General features: G+C 43.9%; 2 long non-coding RNA genes across 7 annotated transcripts in view; one reads left to right on the top strand and one right to left on the bottom strand.

The window, feature by feature from the left end:
• LOC144753908 (uncharacterized) overlaps nucleotides 1–16559 on the bottom strand; it is a 115864-nt gene extending 99305 nt beyond the window's left edge. Inside the window, exons 1-2 of the long non-coding RNA XR_013594595.1 lie at nucleotides 16208–16559; nucleotides 260–379 (exon numbers count right to left, since the gene is read on the bottom strand). This is a non-coding gene — a long non-coding RNA (uncharacterized LOC144753908). The remainder of the gene's footprint in view (nucleotides 1–259; nucleotides 380–16207) is intronic.
• A 140-nt stretch (nucleotides 16560–16699) lies between these two features.
• LOC144756087 (uncharacterized) overlaps nucleotides 16700–27755 on the top strand; it is a 1092383-nt gene continuing 1081327 nt past the window's right edge. For all 6 annotated transcript variants that reach the window (XR_013595068.1, XR_013595069.1, XR_013595070.1 and 3 more), the window contains exon 1: nucleotides 16700–16868. This is a non-coding gene — a long non-coding RNA (uncharacterized LOC144756087). The remainder of the gene's footprint in view (nucleotides 16869–27755) is intronic.

Below are 27755 nucleotides of genomic sequence, written 5' to 3'. Positions count from 1 at the left end.
TTTTAAGAGGCTTCCACGTGCAGTTTATTAGAATGTTAGAACTGCCGTGAGGGGAGTCTACTTAAAGAACACTCGGTAACACCTCAGCGCTTCGTCTCTTGTTGACGTTACGACGAGCGCTTCAGTCCTGCAGCTCCAATCTAGATTCTGACCTTGTAATAGGCCCCTTTCCCTTCATTTCGACTTTTGCCAACCGTAATCCGTCATCTAATCCCTGTTTCCAAAACCCGTCTTCGAGTTCCTGTTTCACGATCCTTACCTGATTTTCGTCCGTCTGGGTGAAGACTTGAGGATTTCCTGAAGAGCGACGAAGGCTGATGACGACACGTCTCCCTCGACGAAAGGCAGACCGGAGACACGTCTTCTTCATCGAACAAAACTGAAAAGCGAAAAGGGACAGTAAGATTTAATTTAAAGAAGGACAAATGTATATAGTTTTTCTTGGAATCGCGCTGAAACAAAAAGCCTTGCATTAATAATCCAGGTTTCATTGACTATTACCAATTGTGTCAAGACAACTTGAGAAACTTAAACAAGTCTTGGCCAAAGCAATTCGGTCTCTCATTGAATATTATTGTGACTTTGAATACAACTGAGTAGTTGGGTATACACTCAATAGTCAAAGTTTGCTATTGGTTAAATTGTATTTTCTGGGGTTTAAATAGACTAGTATTCTTTAGCAAATAATCAACAGTGTAGGTTGCTGGCATTGTTCTTTTTTCTTCCTTAATTTCAGAACCCCCTTGAACAGAAAACAAACTGGGATTTTCAGGTATGAGCATGTGCATGAGTTTTTAAATGAAACTTAATCTAACTAATTAACATACTAATCCCCAAGTTTTTAAAGTACAGTATTAAATTATCTCAACTTTGTTTTAAGGAGGCAGTTTAAAGTGTATTGGCTGCACTTGACTTCTGAGTCAGTAAAGTGTGAACAAGGGCCATTAATTCTAATGGTCAGTATTCTTGAAGTGATGTAATATTTTTAGAAGACAATTTTGATTAAGAAGCAGAGTTTTTGATTAAGTGTACTGTACTATAGGATTACGTGAGACCTGGATTGCGTGATTACAAAACTACGGCCTGGAACACTTTCAAGAGAAACAGCAGCTGGAACCAGTGTTTGTTGTTGTTGTTTGTTTCACTCTCCACTTCCCCTTTCCCTTAGGGAGTAGTTGACATAGTCAGAGTTCCCATCCTGATTGTGTTGGTTGATCCTTGAGGGAGTTGGGAGTTTGCGGCGTCAGGAGGAAATGACTGGAGTGACTCTCGTGACTACTCAACAGTTATATGCGGGGTGATATGCCGTCTGCTGGTAATGATGGAGTACGGAAGTGGTTGGCTGTCATCAACAACATAAAACAGTGGCTCAAACGAAGCGAAAACAAAAGAGTTTGGAGGGCAATGCACCCCCCCCCCCCTCAAACCCCTCCCGGTACCCCCTACCCTATACTTCTAAACCTGAAGCATCTGGCGCCCAAAAAACAATAACAAAGAGCTAAGCTAAAACGTTTAGCAGGGCAGTTCATGGCAATGATGGACCCCTCCATATAGACGGATATCATAGTGTCACCAGCTGTTGACTAATATAAAATGCCCCAACAGCTCTGCTCTAGTTCCTCCTCCATGGAACCCCTTAGTCAGAGTCCTACATCATCACCAGACCCCCGGAGCACGGGACTCCCAGATAGGTCAGAGTCCTAGAGGGCAGGACGAATTGTCGCAGATGGGTCATGACCGTGGTTTAAATATATGAGTGAACTGGCTCGGCTGTGGTTGTCAGGAACCGGAGGGGCCTCAGAGGAGATCAGCAACTGAGACTCAGCGCCCGGCGATCGTGACAGTCCTCCCTACCGGTCTTCTCTCCTACGGGACCGAGTGTGCCTCTGCTGTGGCTTGGGAGGAGACGGTTGTGTCCGTGGAGGGTCTGACGAGGCAGGAGAGGAGGCAGGCCTGGTCCGAAGAGGTCGCTCCTCCGTGAGGCAAGTCCAGGCCGCCTGCGGGGTGTCAAAGAAGATCGTCTTGCCCAGGAAAATTACTCTGAGGCGGGCCGGAAAGAGGAGCCCATAGTGCAATCCCAAATTGCGGAGCTTTTGTTTGACGTTCTGGACTCTGCAGGGATCCATCTGAAAGTCTTTCGAAGCAGGCGGAGCGTGTGGAAGCAGGATGAAGATACTGCATTGATTTGGTGGTTCATTGTGAGCGAGGAGTCCAGTATGATGCTGAGGTTACATGCATAGTCCGTAGGAGTGGGAGGGGTTCCTAGTGCAGAGGGCCACCAAGAGTCATGCTAGGCTGAGGGGGCAAGTCCCAGGATGAGTTCTTCGGTCTTGCCAGAGTTTCTCATGAAGCAGCTGTATTACATCCAGGTAGCAACAGCCTTCATTCCAATGCGAAAGTTTATTCTGAAGGCTGTGGGTTTATTGGTGAGGGAGAAGACCAGCTGGGTATTGTTGGTATAGGAGATGATGTTTAGTCAGTGGCTTTTGACAATGGCTGTGAGGGGGCCATATAGACATTGAAGAGGGTGGAGCTTAGGGAAGAGCCTGGGGCACTCCGCAGCTGATCTCTGTAGGTTCCGAGAGGAAAGGGCAGTGTTCGGCCAGTGAGGAAGGAGTGGATCCAGTCCAGTGCCTTGTCGAGGATGCCAGCATCGTGGAGTCTCGTGATTAGGGAGCAGTAGGAGACGTGTCAAAGGTGGCCGAGTGGTGCAGTAGGATGAGGGCTGTGGTTTCATCCCGGTCGAGGAGGGAGTGTAGGTCTGCCTGATCTTTTGGTGGAAGAAGGTGCCGAGTTAGTTGCAGAAGTCTTGGGAGGGTGAGACGTCTGTGGTCTCGCTTTTGTGCCTGGCAAACTCCTTGACAAGGGCAAAGAGTTTTTTGCTTTTGAGTGCGTCTGCATTGATTCTGTCTTGGAGGGCCGTTTTCTGTGTGGTATTGAGGAGAAGTGGTGTTTGTTGACGGTGGTTTTGAAGGTTGCATGGGTTTCCGGAGTTTAGTTGTTCCGCCATCTCTTCTCGAGTAGTCTACAGGTGCGCTTGGACTTGAGGAGGGCGGGAGTGAACCAGCTGGCTTTCTTGAAGTGTTGCTTGCCTGGTGTCTTCTTGAGGGGTGCCAGAGTGTCCGCGCCATTGAAGATCCAATTGTGAAGGTTGCTCTGCTGCGGTGTAGGTGTCTGTTGGTGTTGGCCGAATGGTCGTGCTGAGGAAGTCGACGAGAAGTTCTTTGGTGGCCTTGTTCTAGATAAGACGGGGTGTTGCATTGTCATACTCCTTTCTTTATAATTGCCATTTCCCCTTTAAGTTATTTTTTCTTTCCTTTGTACATTTCCCCTTTAATAACCTGTATACTTTCGATTATGGCACATTCTGCTCAGTTGAGAATTGTGTTGTGAACTGTTTCTGTAATGGCATTCTGAGCATTCTGCCTGAAGATCTGCAGCCTGAAGTACTGTGCTTATCCTGATTAAATCATTCTTCAAATCTTTGGATTTATCTTCAATTTTATTCAAAATCTCTACGAAATTGGCGACGAGGATGATAATTCAATTGGTGGAGAGAGTTTGGACCTATTTATCTCCTCAATCTATCTGCTGAAAACCTGAACTTTGTACGCAGATTCTTGGATTACTTGGAGATTTTTTTAAATGTTTATGGAGCTCACCTTTGACTACACTCAAAGTTAAGATCGTGCTTATTTGCGCGAGTGTGCATGTCTCGCAATGCACAACTGTTCATCTTCGTGAAAATCTGGTTCATCTGGGACTTCTGGTGAAGAATTTTGAGTTATTTCACTCTTTATTTGCCTGCAGCATCTTTCAAATTTCAAAACGTGCTACGCGTGAATTATTGCACACAAGCGCCTACCTCATCGGAAGCCTGTAGTGTCCTGGCAACGCGAGGTGTTCCATCTTCGTCATCATCGCTCTTCTGAGGGATTCCAAGTATTCACCGTTCCTTGTGCTGACGCTGACGGACTGACGTGACGTCATTGCGTCATCCACGGCCATTTTACAGTCGGGATCTAAGAAAAGGAACGTTACAGTCCAAATATTGATACTGCTTTAAAGATTAACCCCAGTTTATGCCGCGATGTCCCAGATTTTCCATCGGAATTTAAACTAAATATCAAAGTATTTAACATCGACGCTTTAATTTAATTGTTTACATTTGGGTGCACGCGACGCTGATGTGCACAGCTCTGAGGGAATAAGCCCATGTATTTGCACAAATGCTGATGTGCACCGCTCTGAGGGAATAAGTTCATGTATTTGCACATACGCTGATGTGCACAGCTCTCTGGAGATAAGTTCATTGTATTTGGATTTGATGTTAATCTGCACATCAACAAAGGATTGTAACTTAATATTATATTTGGATATTGTGCATTACTAGTTTTCTGTATGTGGTAGTTCTGTATTTAAAATCGATTTATACTGTTAGTAATTAGTTATATGTGGGTAGTTACGTGATCTTTTTGAGAACAAGATGCAATTTTATCCTCCCACCAAGTTTCTTCAATGTAAGGGTGATCCCCCTATACCCTGGACCAGGTGGAAAGAGGAGTTCGTGACTTATTTAAAGGCTATTGATGGTGAGAGAATGGGGTATGAAAGGAAAAAAAATATCTTTCTTTACTGTTTGGGTTCAGAGGGAGAGGCAGTGTTTAGAACTCTTCCCACAGTTCCAGGGGATTTTGGTGTATTTGATAAGGCTATGTTACGTGTAGAGACTAGGATTCAAACCTACAACTAGCATAGCCCTCAACCGATATAAGTTTTACACAAGGGCACAGAGAGAGACTGAATCCTTTGATGATTTTTGACTGCACCAAGGTCACTTGTTGTCTCATGTAACTTTGGAGCTATAAAAGATGAAATGATTAGAGATCAGATTATTGTCAATGTGAGGAGTAAAAAAACCTCAAGAACAGTTGTGGATATTGGGTAATCCTAGTTTGAATGATACTATTTCTACCGCAAAAGCGTTTGAGCAATCCGACAAATGGATGAAACCATACAAGATGTTGGGATGAAGGGTGAGAAGAGTGATAAGGTTTGTGATGAAGTGTGTGCTATGAATAATGTAACTAAAAATTCTCAAACAGGTAGAATAGGTAGTAGAAGTGTTTTATGCTACAGGTGCGGGAGCAATAACCATGTAGTCTCTTTTAAATTCTGTCCTGCAATAGGAAAAGAGTGCAACAAATGTGGGGGGATAGGTCATTTCTCTAAAGCTTTTAGGGATGATAGAAAAAAGATGGGTGACAAGAGCAGGAGTAATAATAAGAATAGTGAAGTGTCTTGTGTATGGATGGATCCTATCAGTGAAGTTACTTGTGTGAAATGTGAGCATTCATCTTGTAATAATTCAATTAGGGCAAGAGGGATGGTAGTTTCATTAGTAAACATAAGTGTAGTTGAGAGTGAGACGCTGAACTCTCCTGTTTCGTGTTTGGTCAGATTCTTGGATGAAGATCTTGAACTTATGGCTGATTCCGGTTCCCCTTGGACCATTGTGACAGAGAAGTACTTCAATGAAAAATACAGTGCTCGCAAATCTACTAAAAATTTGTGTCCTCCAGACATTGTTGCCCAAGGATTTGATGGGTCTACCATTGATTTTATAGGATACGTTGCTTCTTTAGTTCAATTTAAGGGAAGGTCTGTGCATATCAAATTATATGTCGCTAAAAGGGATTAACGTTTTGGGTTGGAGAGACCAGTGGAAGTTGAAGATTATATTAAATCCTCGCAAGAGAGATCCAGTAACGGTGGTAGAGGAAGATTTGGGAAAGATGGATTTAGCTAAAGAATTTCCTGGAGTTTTTTCTGAGAAGCTTGAAAAATTGAAAGGGTTTACCCATGCTATCAAACTTAAACAAGGTGCTCTACCAGTGAAACAGAAATTAAGAATGTTCCTGTTAATGTCAGGGAGGAGTTGGGTGATGCGTTGAAAGAAATGTTAAATTGTGACATTATTGAGGAAATAGAATCCTCGGAATGGGTATCTCCGGTGGACCTCGCACGAAAACCGGATAAATCTTTGAGATTGTGCATTGATTTGAGGGCCCTGAATGCCAATATCCTTATTGATTGTCACCAACTACCGGATATAAATGAAGTGGTAAGTATGTTGGTGGAAGCTACGGTGTTCTCCACGTTTGATCTTAGATCAGCGTATCACCAAGTGGAGTTGGCAGAAGAGTCAAGACATTTAACAGCCTTTATTACACCCCAGAGTCTTTTCCAATTTAAGAGGATGCCATTCGGACTTGCATCAGCAGCATCAGTCTTCCAATGCTCCACGTGCCACATTTTTAAAGATATGCAAAGTTATGTCAAGTGTTTCCAGGATGATATCCTGATTTTCTCCAAAAACGTAGAAATTCACACAGGACACCTCAAAAATGTGTGTACGGTTTTGAATGAATATGGGCTCACTATCAAAAACAAGAAATGCAAATTATATCATGATTCTGTGGAGTATTTGGGACATACTGTATCCAAAGATGGTGTGTCGCCCAAAAAGTCACAGGTGGATGCAATTTTGAAGGCGCTGCTCCAGATTGTAAGGACAAATTGTTATCGTTTTCCAGACTCTGTGAGTACTACAGTAAATGTATCAAGGATTTTGCTACAAAGATGGAACCGTTAAGAGAACTATCAAGAAAAAATGTTGTGTTTGTTTGGAGAAATAGACAACAGGAGGCTTTTGACAACATAAAAGCTGAAATGGTAGCTGCACCAACTCTTAAACCATATTGTATCAATAGGTTGTGTGTGCTTATTGTTGTTGTTAGCCTGTATGCATGTGTTTTGTCTCAATGTGCCGGAAACGAGGAATGGCATGTTGCATTCGCTTCCCGCACTCTCAGTAACACCGAGAGAGGTTATGCAGTAATTGAGAGGGAGTTGCTGGCATGTGTTTTGGGAAGTCGAACATTTTCGCAATTATATTTGGGGAGCAAGATTAATGAAAAGAACTGATCATAAACCTTTAGTTTCTATCTTATCTCCTGGTGGTGTTCTTAGAGCCACTGCTCGTATTGCCAGACTCATGTCAAGTTTACAAGAGTACAGTTTTGATATTAAATATGTTCCAGGGAAAATTAATGTGACAGCTGACTATTTGTCCACACTTCCATACTCAGCTGAAGTTCAATGTGAAGAGGAGGAAGTAGTTGCTAGTATTGCAGAAATCATTTCAGAAAAGTTTAGTTTCATTTCTGAAGAAATGTGGAGGAAGAGTATGAGTGAGGATGAAGTACTAAGTAAAGTTTTGGACTATATTAGAACAGGTTGGCCTTCTAAGAGTGATATTCCTGTTGATGTTGTTCCTTATTGGAATGTGTCTGGTGAACTGGTCATGGAAGGAGATTTGATTTTCAGAGAAGGAAAGTGTATTCTGCCATCTTCCATTCGTAATGTCATGTTATCTATGAGCCATTAAAGTCATTTAGGGATGTCGTCCATGAAGAGATTGATCAGCTCGGAATGTTGGTGGCCTGGTGTAGATAGGTTTGTGGACAGAGTTGTTAGAGTGTGTTCAAATTGCATCAGGAGTGACAAAATGTGTAAATGTGATCCTGCTCCTTTGATTCCTGGGAAGTGGCCGGATCAACCATGGCAAAAAGTGGGTCTTGATATAGCAGGTCCGTTCAATTTTCTATCGCAAGAGTGTAGATTTGCTATTGTGGCTGTGGATTATCATTCTAAATGGCCGGAAGTCAAGTTTGTACCCCATCCCACTACCGAGAGCGTAATATTGTTTTTAAAAGAGATTTTTGGAAGAGAAGGTTACCCAGAAGTACTTTTTACGGATAATGGAGTGCAGTTTAAGTCAATTGATATGTTGGAGTTTTTGAAGTTCTACAACATATGGCACATCACCACGGCGTTGTATGAGCCACAAGGCAATGGTCAGGTGGAGAGATATAAGAGGGTGCTCAAACAAGACATTTTGTGGGCGAGAAGTTTTGGTGTTCAATGGAAAGAGAAGTTAAGAGAGAAACTTTGGTTGTATAGGATTACACCCCATGCTACTACTGAGTTTCACCTTTCCGTTTGTTGAGAGGCAGGGATCCTGGTGGCAAATTGTGCCTATGGTGGTTCAAAAAAGCCAAGGATGTTCGTCAGTCGGAGGTTTTGATCGGTGATATTGCCCGAAAAGTGAAAGTCAAACAAAACAAATCGTATGAAAGTTAAAGTACCTTCCTTTATGGTTGGTGAATGGGGGAGAATTAGGAAACCTGGGTATGTTTCCAAAGAAGAACATACATTTGGCAAACCTATCAAAATTGTTAAGGTCAATCAAAATAGTATTGTCACGCAGGATGGTAAGGTATGGAATGTCAGGCGTGTTACTAAATGTGTTAATAATTGTACTTAGTTTTCCTTAGGGGAGAAATGTGTTGCATTGTCATACTCCTTTCTGTATAATTGCCATTTCCCTTTTAAGTTATTCTTTCTTTCCTTTGTACATTTCCCCTTTAATAACCTGTATACTTTTGATTATGGCACATGCTCCTCAGTTGAGAATTCTGTTTTGAACTGTCTCTGTAATGGTATTCTGAGCATTCTGCCTGAAGATCTGCATCCTGAAGTACTGTGCTTGTCCTGATTAAATCAATCATTCTTCAAATCTTTGGATTTATCTTCAATTTTATTCAAAATCTCTACACGGGGGCAGTGAGAGTGGCAAAATACATGCAGTGGGGATCGGTCCAGATGAATTCAGTGGTGTGTCTGTAAGTGATGTTCCCGCTGGTGAAGTAGACAGGAACAAGCGTGTGTCCGGCTGTGTGGGTTGGTGAAGTGACTAACTGCTTAAGTCCGATGTTGGCGAGGTTCTCCAAAAGGGACGAGGTGTACTGGTCACTAGGGTTGTCCAAGTGGAAGTCGAGGTCTCAGAGTACGATGCAAATCTGTGGATGCTAGAACATAGGGGGCTATGGAGGTCTATGGGTCGTTCAAGTAAGTGGTCAGTCGAAGGTGTGCCTGCAGTTCTAGCAGGAGAAGGGTCCTTTGTTCTCCTTCGGCGATGCAAGGTGACAGGCGACTTTAGGGGTTCATCCTGACAAAGGTTGTGATTATTCCTTTTTTATTCCAATTTCTCACAGGTTTGAAAAAGTGACATGTACCCTTAAAGCCCTGGTGCATAATAGAGTTGAGCCCTTTTCCAACTGTTGTGACTCTAACAGCCTCCAATTTGCGGCTGAAGATGTAGGGGGAAGAGTGGGAAAAAAACAGAAAAACAACTAGTAACAAGTTTGGCTATGTTCCCATTACTGCATTTAGGATCTGAGCCCATACATATAAGAATACCAAAAGGGAAGCCTGTGGTAGTCCCTGATATCCATAAGTTCCCAACTGGTAAGGAATCCCTCAAAAACAAGAGACCACTTGCTCCAGAGCAAAAACATTTTTTAACCATTTTCCGTGAACCATGATCACACATCATCTGCAATCATTCGTTTGAACACAAGCAGCCTGCATCAGGAAGTTTCATGAAAAGAAAAAAAAATCGATGTTAGCTAGTAAAAGAAAAAGGGGGTAGATTACAAAGTAAGTATACCAATACCAGTGAAAGTCCCTCAATCTGATATGCATTCTTGTCTTTTTTCTAGATCGAACCAAAAACTCCTATCACCATCTAAAGAAACGAGCAATGGCATAGCCAATAGGTCTCGCCTTTGGAGCTTTATAAGTGTTTAGCTAGAGCTATTGGTTTTGCCAATGTTTGTTAGCTAAGTTGGCGTGTTCAAACCTCACAGAATATAGCATGTCTCGCAGAGCAGCACATGCTCTCTGACTCTAGACACCCCAGTTTTTTCATCCCACTTAAAGTCCATCAGTTTATTTACAAACACAGACAGGCCATGTATCAACTTAAAACTAAACGCACAGTCCTACCACCTAAGAAAATTTCAATACTTTAATATCGGGGAGAGTCGCTTTCATCGCTTTTTTGGCATGCAGGAGGGCCGCTTTTTAAAAGAAGGACAAAGCGAACATCCTGGGACAGCATAGAACACCAATCTGAAAGTGGTCCCCATTTTCTGCCAAAAGGAAACAAATGCTGTAGTAGATAGAACTTTCAGTCCATGATCACACTGTTGAGTAGGAAAGCCGGAATTATGAAAACAGAGGCCCCTCGGTTTAGACAGCGCAGGTTGGCCAATAAACTACATAACCTCCGAGTATACACCAACCCTGTCTGTGGACGGCAGGAGCAAGGGCAGGTTTGCGTGTTCCCTTTTGTGCTGGGCAGCCATTGACTGAGGGCAACCCTCCCTCCCCTGTCCTCCGGTTCCTGGAACTAGGCCAGATACCAGCACAAACTGGTTTCAAATGGATTTGTAAGTTATCCGAGATGGAGTGCCCGTGTTGTATTTGTATAGCGTGGGTTCCATGCAAGGAAACTGGGTTGGTATTAAAGGTACACATAGCACTAGAAACGTAAAAAACCCTGCTTTGTGTTTAGTTTACATATGGATTAGGGAGATTTAATTAAGAAAGGGGGTTGGAATCCCAACTCGCACGTTTGCTTTGGCACAAACAGACACGTTGTCATATATGAAACTGTTACACTGTTGTCGAATCGGTGCTTTCGTGTTCTTTCCACTGGAATAAATATATGCAAGTAAAGAATTTGTCCGTTGCTACAATCAAAATGTCCTTGAAACACACAACTTGAAATGCACTTGGCTTTGCATGTGTTGTCTGCACAAATGATTATAGAAATACATACCAGTGCACTGTTGTATGGCGTTTTAGGATCCGAGTGAATTTTTCTGATTCATTCCCTTATATAGGTACAATTCACACTGCCCTAATATAGGCAACAAAATCATTCCCTTATTTAGACATAGCCCATGCAGTCCAAATACAGGCATGGCTACTTCCACCCTTACCAAAAATTCACAACGATTTCTTGGAAAATCGGCTAAAGCAGTCAGGGATCTCCCCTTGCTTGAATATTGATTTGTCCAAGAACTCATTTACTTTATAAAGAACTACTATTCCCTTGGGGTTCTTTACTGACGTTATTATGCCTGACTTTACGTCAAACTAGGCACCTTCAAGGTATAAATATGCCTTCACTTGCTTTAGCAAAACACGGTGGTTCGGAGCAGTTCGACTATCTACTTGCCCGATACAGCATGTGCCGAAGGAAGCCGGGCCTCCAGCTGACGCACTGATTCAGAGGCTGTATTTCTCTCGGCGAGAATCCAGCTCCAGTGTTTCCAAGCTCCCCTTGCGGGGTTTGGGAAATCGAGTCCCGAGACAAGAGATACCAGACCTCCCTCATTCTAAACTAAAGGTATGGAGCTGATTAGAACCTAGGAGAAATCTTGGATATATTCTTGGCAAAGAAAACTAAACCTATGCTACACCACACTGACTTCTTCCTCCTACTAGACTTAGTTTAGGTACATTAGGGTAGGCATATTTTAGGAGCACCAGTTGAGTACTTTTAGTCATTATTATTTATGTATGTATTTATATATGGTTTGGAAATCATACAATGCTCTAACAGTATTATTTTATAATATTGTTCTGGCTGTACGCATTATGCTTTGCAGTCTGCATTTCGATTGTAGCAGTTCACTTTACTTGTATGAGAAAGAAGACTGTTCAATAAATCTTTTTATTGAAAACGCCTGTCTCTCTATTCTCTCTGCACCTCTGTTGAAACAAAGCATGCACGATTGAATGAGTGAAATATTTATCTATTGTTTCCGCAACTCTAGAGATACAATTCTTATTCTTGGGAAACAAAGTTGTCATGTTTATGCGGTTGTCAGAAACTAATCCCTTCTTGTGAATTTGAGAAAGTTTCTAGTGACCTCTGAGCTAGCTGGCATTCACTATTAAGTTTAATATATTCGATAGATACCTAGTCGACCTCAGTCCTACGTCTAAACTATAGGGTATATTATTTCAATGCGCAGAGCCTATTGGAGATATAGGAACTACACTACAGCACTGTGCGCGCGTGGGAGTGGTTTACAGGATTAAGAACAGCCAGCTTGAGGAAAAGTGTGTGTGTTCAAGGAAAGCGTGTGCACGAGTAGACATCGGTGTGCATGCCCATGGGCAATGCTTGAAATGGAAAAATAGAACTGCTATACCAGGGTACCTGCTTGTTTTGAGAAGTGCTGGTACTCTCCAATTAAAACGATACAGTTTTTCTTGAGAAATGCAAGTACTCTCCCTTGCAAAATAAAAGAAATGCATGTACCGGCCCATTTAAAGCACTCTTATCTTGCATATGTTGTTTTGTTTGTTTAAAGTATCGCGTGTCTAAAAAAAGAGTGGAGGGAAAAGGAAAGTGACAGCGAGACAGGCAAGAAAGTGAAAGTGACCAGAGGGAACAGGAAAGTGAAACCAATTCCAAAAGTTCACCTCCTGCGCTGCTCTAGGCTCGACCTTAAAACAACCATGGCTCCTCTAGATTCTCTGAGAGCGGGAACAGGAAGGGTTGATCCTCCAGGAAACCGGCTCCGAATTAGGGCTGTCACATTGCCGATTTTATACCGGCCGGACCAGTATTTTATTGTTTTGCCAGTACAAAGCTTTGAAATATCATCTTTAGTCGGTATGTTTCCCATTTTTCGTACAAACTTTAAAGTCTAAAAGTTAAAACAATTTTTAGGTCTCGCCTGAGCCAGCGCATGCGCTGCCCTGGCGAGATATTTAGTGTGTGGGCTTTAAAAAGCCAACCACAGCTTTTTGTCTGGCATAGAGCGTGCAGTTATGCGCACAGTGACGAGCAGAGGCGCCATCTGGTTTCCTCTCTCGTCATGGTGCTCGCACATCACACACCACTCGCCAGCCTGCTTTCGCTTTTGCTGTTGCACGCACACGTGCACCACTCGCGTGCTTTTAAAAAAATGGCTTTTAGCGTGCACGTGCACACATCTCCCGGGCTTGTTTTCACACACGCACGCACAACTTGCGTGCTTGTTTCCCCGATGCTCTGCTCCGCTGTGCCCTTTTCAAGAGCGTCTCTCCTCATTTGGCAGTGTAATCACCTGGTGTCAGGACTCGTGTATTGTCTCCTCTAACGACTGATGCCCCGGCTGACTCTCTCCTTGTGATGTCATAAGCCTCTGTCTCCTCCCTGGCCGTCTCTCTGTAGTGGTCATTTGCCTCCCTGGTGCTGTTGTATTTCTTATCGTTTGTGCATCCCTGGCTGTCTAGCTCCTTTCAGTTATATATATACTCTCTGTCTTTCCTCCTTCTGTCTCTTCTTCTACCGCCCGTCTCTGTCTCTCTCTCTCTCTCTCTCTCTCTCTTCTTTGTTTACCCGTATCATAGAGGGTTTTGGTGGGTCATTCAGCAGTCTGAAAAATGTACATCCATAGGTATAGTGGTGACTTGTTTATCGTTCTTTGTCCCTGAATGGAAGTGCTGGCTTATCCGCAGAAGCCATGACAGTAAGAGACAAATTATTAACTTCTTAGATGAATAAAGAGCACTGCTTTATTTCAAGATTTTTTTTAAGTATTGGGTTTGAAGGTGGTATTCAGCCTTTTACACCACTCCTGGGACTTTATGCTGGGTGAAATCCTACAATACGGCCAGTTTAATTATTTGAAATTAGGAGCGCATAAGAATTCCTGAAGTTGTTCCCTCATGTATTTTGCCTTTGATTGGCTGGAACGTCTGCTGGCATAAAACATTCCACATGCTGCTAAAACAGTGTTTCGCTCATTGTTCAAATGGAACATTTTAACACTTTGGCAGGAGGGAGTAGGGATTTTCCAAACCTTAGTTACTTGCATAGTACAAGCTCACTGTAGTATCTAGTTGCGCTTGGGGTAGAAGACCATACAGTAGGATTATTCTGCTTAGCCAAACATATCTCATGTGACGTTTGTGTTCTTCAAAAGCCTTTTGCCTGCAGCTGCCCCTGCCCTACAATTTAATGTACATAAATTCTGGACTGGTAGTGACTGCAGAGGTCCGTTATTTTAGAATATTTTCAAATTTGGGGTCCAAACTCTGAATTCAGATGTTAATGATTTTATTCGGATAAAAGGGTTATGAGATGTACATTGTTTAATATTGTATTTAAAACTTGGTGATTGAGAGCCTTATGACACCTCTACGCTCACAGAAACCAATTGAGGAAACATAATTGGTCAGCCAGTGACCCGTATTCTTACCCAGCATCAAAAGGTTCCTGTACAGTAGAGGAATTAAATGGGAGGAGATTTCATCAGCAGAAACTAACTTTTCCCTCATTGCTCACATAGCACTAGTTAGGTATTGTATTTCATAAACCCCAGGAGCACATTTGACTGTTCAGCAGAGATGTGTGTAATTTATATGAGGTGCAGAAAAGTGGGATCATTGTCTAATAGGGGCCTTGATCTGAGAACGTCACTGCCACCTTGTTTTAACTGCACATAATGATTAAAACGTTCACAGCCAGAAGACTTGGATGGCATCACAATTTTGGAAAGGGGGGGGGTGTCACTCACAAGGGCCATCTGGGGATTATTTTAGGAGTTTCTACAATTAATGCCATCACCCATCTGTTTTAAAAATCTTTGTTGGAAACAATGGCACTCAAGTGAAGCCTTAACGTGGTAAAAGACAAAAGAATCACTACTTTGCTAGTTGCTGAAAATAAAGGTAAATCCGTCCTAGTCCCTACTGAATCTCTGTCTAAACGACACGGCCCAAAGCAGTTCAATTAATTTTTTTAACAGACCTCTTACAAGGAGAATAGAACGATAAAAGGCCTGAATCACACCTAGTGATTTAGCACTGAGTCATGCCAATTGAAAGATATCACAGTCCATGTGAAAATTGTTTATCTTGAGTCTATGAATCATGTGCAACAGTCTTCAAAGCAGCCTCAGCTGATGCATTCCCATGATTGCAACTATTGAACTGAATTGTTTTCCAGATAAACCTTTCAAGCCCAAAGGGGAAACACTTGACTACCATAAGCCACGCATACAAGCTCAAAGTGTGCCCTCAAAGGTTGGCATAACCTGATCTCTATCTCTAGTTAGCATTAACCACATCAATGCTGATGGTATTCCCCTCCTGTGCTGAGATTTGTTGATTCCCATGTTTCATGACGAGCTGGGCTCGTCATGAGCGTGCGAGGAGGCTACCTCATGACGAGCCCAGCTCGTCATGAGCGTGGAAGGGGTTAAACTTTCATGAGTCACATTAACATTTTTCAAGAATTCATATTTTACGAAAGCCTTGACAAATTTTTCATTATTAGGCTATTTTGCTTATTCAAGCCTCATCTTTTATGTTTATTCATTTGGACGTTGTGTTCTTCATTTCTGGGCCTTCATTGTTGTTTGGTTGGTTTATGTCACACATATTTCCCATAAAGGTTCCCTTGCTGCTCATGGCAAGCTTCTAAATGTAAGCTAAAGGTGCCCTTAAAGAAAACTTGCTTATTCTTGTGGATCCCTTTCTTCATTAATGGTAGGAGTTCAGTGACAACTCACATCATGACTATGTGCTCCCTCCCTTATAGACTCACAGTGTAATTCCTTACTATATGTGTATGTCTTCTCACAGAGACCTAGTAAGGTTATGGACAGGAGGGCTCGCTGGAGTCTTCCACTTCATTTTGTTGTGGTGGAATCAACAACCCCAAATTATCCATGTAACCTATTTCTGGTCTAGCCATCATGCATTATGTCTATAAAATCTTTCCATCCTCATGAGTTCTTTGTGGTGCAGCAAACCTATGGGCTAAGGACAGGAAAAGTGCTTACCTTGCTCAGTGAGTTTATGTGCATTAATCAGTGTCCTGGAAACTACATGGTGAGATATACTATTAAACAAGCATTGGCATAGCCAATAGGTCTCTCCTTTGGGACCTTATAAGTGTTTAGGTATCCAGCACAATATCCTTGGTGCAACAACATCAAGTGTTGCATGGCTAAAAACTTATAAGGTCCCAAAGGCGAGACCTATTGACTATGCCAATGCTTGTTTTTACTGTGTTCTGCAGCTGTCCTAAAGGCACCCAACTGAGACTTGAAGTAAATAAAGGGCGAAAGGACACGTTAAAAATGAATACAGACGACTTCTTGTAAAGTTCTACTTTAGAAACATGTCCAGGCCTTTGCAGAACCATGTAACGTTAAGAAATGCGCAGCATTTTTCTCTGGGAAGGGTGGCAGCACTATTATGAATTGATAACCTCCTCGGTACTCACCAAATGGGACCTATTCCCGCAACAAGCATCGAACACACACAGATGTTTCACTACTATTACGATGCAGACTTCCTTTTGCTTCTGTCACGGACATCCTCGGTCAACCGCACCCAAGGCCAGGCCAGATGATTCTGACAAAACAGCGCCTCTAATTGTTTCCACGGAGAAGACACCACATTTTGCAACTGGTCTGCCCCATACACCATTCAAGTCCATGACCATAACAAGAAATGTGTCTTTTGAACATTTTCTTCCCCTTAATGCTGCTTGCTACACGGCAACACAATGGGCCAGCAAGCACTGTCATTGAAACATTTTTAAAGCAATAAACAACCATGGGGTGCGAGTTCCAATTGACAACGACGCTCTAGATGAGCAGGCAGGCCTCAATTACGCTAGCTTTGATCGAACCTTCAGCGTCATTGCGTCATCCCGCTCAGTGACGGCGGCGTGTGCGTGCCGCACGGCAAACTTTCAACTGCGCCACAGTACCATAAAAAATAACTAAAATCAGTCGAGCTTTACTTTCGCAAGTTGATGCGAAGACGAGCAATTTGTCAGAAACGGCAGAGCTTTTAGCCCGCACTTGTGTATCTTCGGTACTGAGTGAATTAGGGGAGGAAGATATTGGAAGTTGGTGAATCTGGGGCGGAACTGCAAGGTAGGGAAGGTAAAATATTTGTTCCCTATTTTATTTTTTATAATTTGCTCTAGAGGAGTAATGTTTAAATAAGGCTCAGAGTCTATAAGCTTTCTATTTTGGGTATATTTGGTTTTCGTAGGAGTTATACACACCTGCCAACATTTTCAGACTGGGAACTTGGATATAAAAAAATAAAAACAACAATGGAGACATGTTTTTCCCACCGTTGATATTAAACAAGAAAGCTGTTTTTGGCTTTAAAAAAACAGGAGTTTCCTGCCTAAATCGGGTCTACAGACATTCATTCATACATTTCAATGGTTAGAGCAGCAGACCCTGATGCAGAGGTCTGGCCCGGGACCAGGGTTCAATTCCCCGCCTCGGCAAGTCTTGGGCTCAAAAATTCCACGGACCTGATAATTCTCGCCTCGGTGCCTATTCCAATCATGGAGTCCCACTCTGCAACTCTGGGCAATAGCTTGCTTAATCTCCACAACGGCCTCCACAACGCTAAGGATGCCTGGCCTCCACCTTGGGGGTGCCCAGGAGTGGACACCTCACAGGGAAAGCCAGGATGGGTTCCACAGCGGTATTCGTACAAGCGCCTTGAGACCCTTGCGGGTGAGTAGTGCGCTTTACAAGTATCAATTTACATTTTACATACTGCATCTGAAAAAACAAACCTTTGTGGATGTACTACCAAATGAGTGCAACTTTAAACGTTAGTGCAGTTTTACCAGATCTTGCTAGCTAAATAAAGGTGTACGTCATCACTGTAATGATATCCAGAGGGTGATGCCATACATACGAAAAATGTATTCCTTTATCATCATTGGATATGGTCCTTCTTCCTAGGTGTGATATGTTTCGGTTTACCACAATATGTCAGTCCATGGTTTATGCGGAGGGGGATTTAATACCCTCTCCAGCACCTTTTCTACTACCTCTTATCACCATCTATGATGGAGCATTCTTATAAAGTGTGCAGGCAGGAACATTCCTCGGGGACCGCAGCCTCTCAGACATAGGTTGCTGTGTATTTGTCTGAATTGATTAAGCTAAACCCTAATGTGGAGGGCCTTCAATTTCGTTCGTTGTAGAAGTCGGATGCCTTGTCAATATTGTCCACTGAAACATCAGAGCTTCCTTCCAGCCCCTGTCCTTAGTTGGGAGATAACATTCTCCTATCTATCCTATTCTTCCCATTGTTGTGTAAATAGCGTTTCTTCCTCATCACTTTTCTCATCCCATTACTACAGTTAATTGTAGTCTCCTTCCCTGTAAGCCACCATCTTTCCTCGCTTCCCTTTATGTTTACTGGCAGGAGTCCATCTTCCCCTCCACATAAACTCCGTAGCCCCCAATTATTCTTCTTGTTTTTACTTTGTGCCTTTCTACTTTTCCTTAAGGTCTGTCTGAAAATTGCCTGGACACTTGAAATTATTAGAGGGTTTGCAGTGGCCTTTAACCCCTTGCCTGCGGGGCTAATTCCCCCGCTTTGCTGGGGGGCGGTGGGGCGCACACAGCCGTGGCCGTATTGGCCGTGTGCTCATGACGAGCTGAGCTCGCAACAGCCACGCTCGTTTCTTCAGAACGTTCATCACAGCGGGGGAATTAGCCCCCGCGTGCGACCGACACGGCCACCGTGGCTCATGACGAGCTGTGCTCGTCATGAGCATGGGAAGGGTTAAATCTTATTAGACTCACAGAAGTTGCGAGTTCTTTTTACAATTTCATTATTAAGTCTCACAGAGCGTTGGACTTTATTTTTTGGGTCTCGCGCCTAGCGTTGCAGTGTGCAGCACTTAGTAGGTGAAAAACGGGGTTTCACCACTGACCTAGGAATCACACACACTCGTGCGTGTGCTTTTCCTTTGTGCAACGCAATTGGCCTTTGCTTGCGTCTTTTTATAAAAGACTGCAAGCAATTGGCCATAGGTGGGCGCATTGCTTTTCCCATGGCCTATTGGTGTCCATTACGCACACCAAAGGCCATGTGGTTTCAATTATCGTGCCCAGACACAGGCGCGATAATTGAAACCACGTCTCACTGTGGCGCGCGCACCACTCGTTAGTTACTTGGTCTGTTTGAGCTAGAAGAGCTAGAAACAATTTATCTTTGTTAACATTTGTAAATTGTGCTGCAAATGATGCATTATGAAGCAAATCCATAACTCTGTGTAAAACACCACAGCTCGGCATCTCATGATACCAGGGACCCTGCTTGTGCTCCTTGAAATATCCCGCCCGTGGACAGCTGAGTGACTTCTTGGTGCTTTCTCCACATTCTGTTCGCTCAGTCCCAGCTGTTGTGCCCTACAACCTACACGACCTGCACCGACATTTAGTAATCGGCTGGGCATGTTTTTTCCATTCTCTCAGTTTGGCAGGTGAGGCAGGCTATTTTGACTGGCATCGGACAACCGAGCATGGCGTGGGGTCAGGTAATGGGAACCTGAGCCCTCCGCGTGCTATAGTTGACATCTTCACCATTATACCCCCCTCCCCTCCGTTCATTTATGTATTGTTTTAGCATATTTATATAGCGCAAACTGTTTTGTACGGATAACTATACACACTGCGGGAACTACTCCTCGCAGTGCCGTGGCCCTTACAGCGATGTGTGTTTGGAGTTGTTTTTGTGTGTGTATCAGGGTTTATCAACAATGAGGACCGGTCTCGACGGGACACTGGATTAAAAAAAAAACACCCTCTCTCACCCAGCTTTCACTCGCGCCCCCGCCTACCCCCTCTCTCTCTCTAACGCTTGCACCTCCCTGTCCCCCGTGTGGGAGTGGCATACTTTATTCGCGGTGCCAGTCTTATTCAAGTTAAACATAAAGGCCAGCGTGTTCCAAGGTCTGTTTATGAAATTTACAGGAATGTACGGTGGCACGTCTAGTTTGGTGCCTTTTAAGGTATCACATTCAAAAAGTTGACAACTCTGCGTACTTTGAAAGCGCCAGCGCAATTCCTCTTATCTGCAGCAGGTGGGCAATAAGTGCTTTAGGCAGCAGAAAAGAGCGCTCTTTGTTTCGCCAACTCCCTTACAATAAGAGGACCTACCTTTTTTCGTGCGTTGCCACCACATTCCAATACCCCCATTTTATTTATTTGGTTTTTAGGTTTCGACCTGGCCGTAGCTCTGCGAAGCAGGGCTACGCCCAGGCGAAAGCTATTGTTTTTTACATTATCGGGACTTGAATCCGCCCCTTCTTCGATTGACTAGCTCCCTAAATGGAGGCTAGCCATTGGAAGAGATTGGCCGTCAATCACGTTTTCCAGAGAAAACGCGATTCGGGGGAGTTTCTGGGTCTTTTTTTAAGCCCCGCCCCTTGTTGCCGTGTGTCCCGGGCCGCGCTGTGATTGGCTGCAGGCCCGGGACACCCCAGTGACGTCATTTCCTGGGCCGCGCTGTGATTGGCTGCCGGCCCGGGACACCCCGTGACGTCAGCCAATCACAGCACGGCCCGGGACCTGACTTGTTATTTCTCTGCAGCTTGTTCAGGGCTTTTGTCGAGCTTCGCAGCTTCTGTGACTTTTTTTTATGTATTTAAGTGTCTATGCCTTGTACGCGCACGAGGTATCTCGATGCAGATTCTTCGAACATTTTAATAGCGCCATCTGCACAACGCGCTTACTTCTCTGTGCCATAGCATCGGAGAGCAGTGATTACTAGATTGTGGGTTATTTTAATGAAGCCTATTGGACAGCTGAATGGACCCCTCTAGACTGTGACATACACGCTATATAATTAAAGCGCTAGGGTAAGCCCTAAACACACACACTAAGGGCAATTAAACTGCAGTTTACACGTGCCCAGTGCCCCTCGCACGTGCTCCTGTGGCATGGCGGCTCATTTCACCCACACATAAGGTTTCATTCATGTAGGCATCCATCCAGCTCATAGATCCGTGCCCCATGCTGTCTTGGCAGCTCCCAGCCCACAGAGACCTAAACAGCGGGCGTGTCCGAGCGTGAAACGCCCGCTAGCCACGCGGATCCAGTGTGCTCGTCTTCGGGGCTGGTCGGCTCTTCCGTAGTGTTCAGGATCCCGGCCTCTCCCATCGCGGGGGCGTGCTCCTCTGCAGCTAGGGCGCTCTTTAAGGTGCACCCCGCTGTGCACGGGCACATGGAGAGACAGATGCAAAAAGGAAAAGGGTTTCACGCAGAACTGTCACATTAGGGTTGGGCAACGTGCCGGGACTGAATTTGGGCTTACAAAATATACTCAGTTAATAGACATATTTAGTTGTATGTACAAACAAGATTTACAATTATCAGTGCTGTTATGGTTATGTGGTATGCAGTACCAAATATTGGGCAAGGTTATCTGATTCATACAGCAAAAAAAAAATAGGGCTAGACACCTGATACCTGACACCTTCGAGTAAAGTGCGCGCTATATAAAAACGCGTAAAATAAATGTCCGAGTTTAGTGGGAGGTTTGAAGGTGTAAAGTTTATTAGGGTGCACTGCAGTCACTTATGAGGACGTGTGTTGTTTCCGTGTGGAGTTGGGCTTTGTGTGGTTGTGTTTAGTGCACGACCAGCACGTGCTGTACACATAGCACGTAGTTTGTGTTTTGGGAGGTCCGGCTGTGAATGGGGCGAGGGTGACCCCCGTCTCTCCTTGGGGCGTGTGTAGCACGTCCTCCGCACTCTGATTGGCCATTCCAGGGAGAGCCCCTCCTCTCTGTTTCAGGCTCAGTCCGTCCCTGGAGCCCTCCTGAGTGAGCAGCAAGTGCGCACTCCCTCTCCTTTACTCCCCAGCGTGTCCAGGCGCCCTGCACTCTAGCGCCGAGAAGCTGCTGCCGCCGATCGACCTGCACCTGGGGGTGGCACAAAGGGCACCCCCTTGACCATCCAGCAGAGGGCGCCTTTCACCGCAGAACACTGGTGAGTGACTGAAGGGCTTCAGCTTTTGTCTAGTGCTTTCCGTCGAGCCGTTGGTCTCTAAGCGCTAGTTTACTGTTAGTCAGGTTCGCATCGGCAGGGCGGGACGACGGCCGGTGCCCGAGGGGCCTGTGGCACTGCCCAGCTGGTGGCCGGTGTTCCCGCTGTAGATGATCTGCGCCCATCATTCGCCGGAAGCTGCAGCGGCCTTGGGGGGTGTTTAGGGCCCAGTGTGGCACGGGAGGGGGGCTCCTTTGAGCAGGCGCAGCAATCGTGGGGGGCTCCTATGAGCATACTCAGCATGCGCGAGGGGTCCTCTAAGCAGGCACAGCACATGGGGCTCTTTCTACCCTGGGGCGCAGGCAGTGCACATGAATTCAGGGCTCACAGCAGAGCTCCGTGGTGAAGGTGGCGTTGTGCAGGGAGGCACATCACGGGGGTGAAAGGGCAGTGTGCAGGGAGGCACATGGGGGGAGGGGGGTGACAGAGCGCTGTGCTTTGCGGTGTAGGCTGTGCATGAGCAAAACCAAAATGCAAAAGGAGGGAGGGGGCTGCTGATGCTGTGGGTTGGTAACCAGGAGACCCTGTGCCAATTTCGAACACTTGATGTGACACATCTGCAATTTCTCTGCAGGGACGTCTGAAAGTTACCTGTGCCTGGAGGACTGGGCTCTGCTTCGGCCGGAGGGGGCGAGAAGGAGGAAGAGGTGTGGGGGAGGTAGCAGTGCTGACTTTTGTTGAGTGGAATGTGAACTGCGACTCATTTTACGAATATCTGCACTTTGTGTTTTCCCTCTTCATGGACCCTCTTTGTCACACGAGTTATGCTCAGGGCATAGACGAAAATAATTGCAGAATGGGGAGAGATGTGGAGAAAATGTTTACCAGCTGACCCTCTTGTTAATTTAAGTGCCTTTAATGTATTTTTTTATTTTCTTTACCCTTCGCTGTAGCAGCATTACTTTACTCTACATATCTAATCAGCTTGCTCTGGGTCGACTAACGGAGGAGGCTGTCTCCTTGTCAAGTGGTCTCATGTCATGTGACAGACACCCCCAGCCTGTCCCTCCTTTCCAGCCAACAACCAGCATGCTGCATTCCGGGACCTGTTGTTTCTATGTTAACATGGCACATGCGGGCTTTAAAATTCCCTGCATGCAAAGTGCTGTTAGCTGAAAAGCCGGACCAGCGTTAAGTGTTCACATGATATGTAGTGGAGCCACTCGCCAGATGGCCAGTGATTATGTTGGAGGAAGGTAGCCTGCAGATACCTTACTTGATCGTATTCATCACATGAGGAGCAGTGAGTAGACCTGCCACACTTAAGATGAGTTTTGCTGTGCGGTCATTCAGAAAGGGGACAGGGGCATTGTGACTGGGGCTTTAGACCTCCTTCTATGCCTCGGAAAGCCACTTTTCTGCCACTTTTCAGCTCTAACTCAATTGACCGAGAAGCCTGCACACAATGGTGATGGCGGTGGCCTGATGAACTTATTCCGTCAAACCGCCAACATATAAATCAGGCGGGAAGACAGTTTTGACTGCGGATGGACAGAACATTATTTTTAACAGACTGGACGCATACGTCAAGATATAACAGCAGAGTAAAGAGGCAGGGCAGGTTGTAATGATTGTGATGAAGAGTAGGACAAAGGATAATGAAAATTACCGGTATATAATTTAGAAAATATCCCGTATCCATGTCCCTGTGGTTTCATATAAGGAATACCAAAGCCATGGTGGACATCAACCCTACCTGAAAAAACAAAAACAGCCTTTCACCCAAGCTCCTGAGTGTGATAATAGTTGACAAATGAATGAGGAGAGGCACAGATGGCTGCTCTAATAATCTCATAACAAGCATTTACAATGCAACGGTTTCGCCTTTGGAAAAGTTTGAGCTATTGGCATTGTAAATGACAAAATTTGTATTTATGTGTTGGTTTTGAAAACAGATAAATAAATGGCATTGTCATTTACATTGCTAATAGCTCTAACTTTTCCAAAGGCGAAACCGTTGCATTGTAAATGCTTGTTTTTATATAGCGCAACATTTTCCAAAGGTGCAAGAGAACTTTACAGTAGATACATTTCGTTAAATAAGGTCCAAAATTACAAAGTAGCAGATCGTTACATAAGGCATATAGTTGCAAATGTACGCTTTACATCCTTATATCGGTTTGCTTTACAACAAACCAAGATCATTATACAAAGTCCTAAATTGAAAATGGCATGTGATACATAGAGCACAGAATTACAGCTGTTCGAAGTAGGGAGCATAAGATGCAGCAATAAACCGATAGTTTGTTGGCTGGAGCCAAGTAGGGACATAGTTTCACTTTCAGCGGTTTGAGAGTTGGCGCATTTGAGCACACATTAATCTATTTTTCACTGTGTTGTTTGTAATGTCAGCCTCTGTAAATGTGGTAAAGTCTATATTGGGAGTACCATCAGAAAACTGAAAGATCGTGTCAGTGAACACTTCAGGGGTCTTAAAAATAGGGACAATAGAGTCCCAATAGCCGCGCATGCCATGGACTGCCCAGCCCAAACTGAACATCTGACTATGTCCTTCCATGGTATAGAGATGATGCCTATTGATATTAGGGGTGGAAATCGCGAGCTTAGGTTACGCCAGCAGGAAGCGCGTTGGATAATGCGGGTTCATGCAGTGGAGCGGGGCTTGAACTTTGATGATGAGTTACAATTCTTTCTGGTATAGCGTCATAGCTAACCAATATGGTCCCGTGTGTTCCCGAATTATGATGACCTCTCCGTTTGTATGTATGTGTATATATATTTTTTTTAACTATTTGCTTCTGTAATGTGTACAGGTTACATTGCTGTAAAGAGTGTACAATTTTACTTGATTGTGTGCTACCCTTTTTAAATTGTTCCCTAGTTACACTTATTTTATTGTCTTGTGACACATAGTTCGGTTTGGTTTCATGACCTTTCCGCTTTCCCTCTATGGAGGTTTATAACATGATCTCTGCCTTTTACTTTATTTTTCTTTACTATTTCTATTTAATTCCTCTGTTGACATTCTCCTTTTCTGTTTGGGGTTTCCCGCTGACTTGGGATAATTTGGCTAACTATGCACCACAAAAACAGCCTTTCTTTTATGATATACAAATACTAACCTTAGTAACAGGTATTGGTCTCTGGTACGTTTAATGACCATTCTAAGATGGCGGCCATCGTATGGGTATGTAGGATAGTCCTACTTCTATTTCCTGCTCGGACTTCCAAACAGGAGGTAAAAATAAAAGAAGGAAGCTAATGGCGCCGGAGTTGAATGCCGTGACTCGCGAAGGAACGTACTGTTTCCTCAACTTGGACCCCGTACTCGGAGGTATGTCCTGTCGGACACTTTCCGGCATGTTTCTGTAAACGGGGGGGCCTGCACGCATCGGGTTCTTAATGGTGGTGACTTTGGGACATTATTTGGATCAATGGTGTGTGTGTGTTTGGACCCTAACAATGGGCTGTAAAGGAGAATGGCCTTACGGGGTATTTTAATGATGTTAAGGGGTTAAACCTACCTGTGACTATATGTACCGACCACATGCTTGTCGACTTTATACTTCTGATATCGACTTTGATGTACCTAACAGGATCTATTGGGAGCTTCGGATTGGATGGATACGTGTTTATGACTTCAGGACTGACTGTCCTTTACCCGGGATAATTGCCTTGTGCTAGACGCTTCACATTTGGAAACTTAATAGTGAGTGTTTATATTGGTCATTACTTTGACCGCTTAAAGCAATTGTTATTAGCTTAACAGGGGCGGGTTGGACGATTGGGCATGGATTGGCTCACTGTGTCCCATGTTTATTATAGATTTTTCTGCCTGAACAAATACGCCCACGCTTACCCATTGGAAGCTTGCAATTGATAAATTTTGGTGAGCTATTATTTGATTTTTTTCTCGCATGTTGGTTGGGAGGCACTTGTGGCCTTATGGTTAGTCTCTAGCACCGTTAAGGGTGCAATGTGTTGTTCTATACCTTTAGATATTATTTTTGATTAGGTTCTCTTGTGGTGGTTACCATTCTCAACTAATATCATCTTTTTTTTTTTTTTTCATTCTTTACTTCTTTATTCTGCTATACTCTGAGTATCACGGGTGTTTTGGTGATTGGATTACTTTTCTGTCTGTATATCACAGTGTATCCCACTCATTGTGGATGACATGTTAATGGAAATACTTTTAATTGTGTGTGCCAAGGTTAATAACAACATGTACATTGGTACCTTGGTATGTTTTTGCCACCTTGTATTACATAATTGTAAATAGGATAAGTTTTTCGTTCTACCTATAATATTGTCTGTTAATTAGAACATGACTGTGATTATTTTTTATAATATTGTATTTACAGCCCTGACGAAGTCTAGTGGTCTTAACGACCTAGACGAAACACGTGTTGGCGGTGGTTGTGGTTTTTCTCTTGTTAATATATGAAGATTGGACTCTATCAATTGAATGAAAGAAAAATCTTTTCATGAAGAATAAAATGAGGAGCACCTAAAATATTGGGACTTGATATCTCGAACTCATTTGAACTTTTTCCAGCTCAGGATCTTGTGCATGTTTGTAATGTCAGCATCATTTTGGTTCTTTTCAGGCTGCAGTCATACATTAAAGAAATGTCACATTTTCTTTGGATTACCTTGCGGGAATTGTGATGGAATCGAATTGGGGGCGTTAGCTAAACAAATGTCCTGTCTTAGGACACTGATGTATAAACTTCACCTGGGACAACCTAGGCCAACTCTGTAACAGAGGTGCTATTGTGTTTTTGTATAAAATAGATAAACATGTTGGAAAAAAAGTCTAGTTCTCTAACGAGGACTTTTTTCATCATTAAAAAATATTAATAAATATGCTAAGAATTGTGGACTATACATTTTTCCCTTTAATGGCTGGATGGGAGGGTGGCGGGAGCTAGTATGACACACTGGTGCTGGTGCATAAACACTGTCCACCAGGCAGCGGTGCAGAGTTGCTTGGTTTTGAGCTGCAGGGTGTTTGAGTATCCAGGACTGATCATTTGTGGGTATTTGCGGCCATAAAGAGGGTCTCAGAATGAGAGCACAATTGTACAAAACATTTTGGCTACATGGCCTCGCTAATTTTGTGGCACCCGAATGATGAACGATTTTTACAGATGCAATATTTTGACAGATGCAATATTTTGACAGATATAATATTTTGACATTTTTTGTTGAATATTTCATAAATGCGGCTTTAGGTTTAAAAAAACATTGAATGTCTCCTTTATCTGTGTGTGTGGGAGTCACCGTTCTGCACCATGGCGGCCTGTATAGTCCAAAGACATACTTTCCTTTGCTTACTTGTGTTTCACTCACAGATTCTGTGATATGCCAATCTTTACTCTTGTATTTTCAGTGCGATTAGCCACGGCTTCCTGTGTCATGCTTTTTTGATTAAATGGCATTTTCAACAATTAGATTAAATCAGTTTTATGCATTCACCAACCCTTCCGTGAAGAAACAGGAGGTTTGCAGCACTTGTGGCTGTAGCTACACATGCTTTGTATACTCTACACTCTTCTGTTGAGGGACAGAACAAGTTGTTTTTCTCCAAAGACGTTTTGAGTCAGGCTTGGATTGATGAGCACCAGATGATGTCACCAGAGAGCAGCACACGCAGCACTTGGAGCAGAGGGCAGGCTCCCCGGACTGTGCTGGGCATAACCTCATTCCCCGTGACTAATGCATATGTGCAGCGCTGAGATCAAGAGCCACTGAGACCGCTTCTTATTGAAACCGGTCATTGCCTCCCATCCTCCGGCACTGCTGTGCCTCTTCCGTCCTCCAGCAATCCTTACAGGGCTGCGCAAGCATTGAACTGTGTCTGACAGGTTTATACACAGGCATAACATCACAGCGTACAGTCACATGTAGCGCTCCTCTGTAGTCATTGTCGGTACGCACTCCCTTACCTGTCACCCACCTGGCCCTTGTTTTAAAGGTGCAGGGT

The sequence above is a fragment of the Lissotriton helveticus genome, chromosome 5_1, assembly GCF_964261635.1.
Source record: "Lissotriton helveticus chromosome 5_1, aLisHel1.1, whole genome shotgun sequence".
Classification (NCBI taxonomy): domain Eukaryota; kingdom Metazoa; phylum Chordata; class Amphibia; order Caudata; family Salamandridae; genus Lissotriton; species Lissotriton helveticus.
Note: the sequence above shows the minus strand (reverse complement) of the source record. Positions and strands in the feature narration are given on the sequence as shown.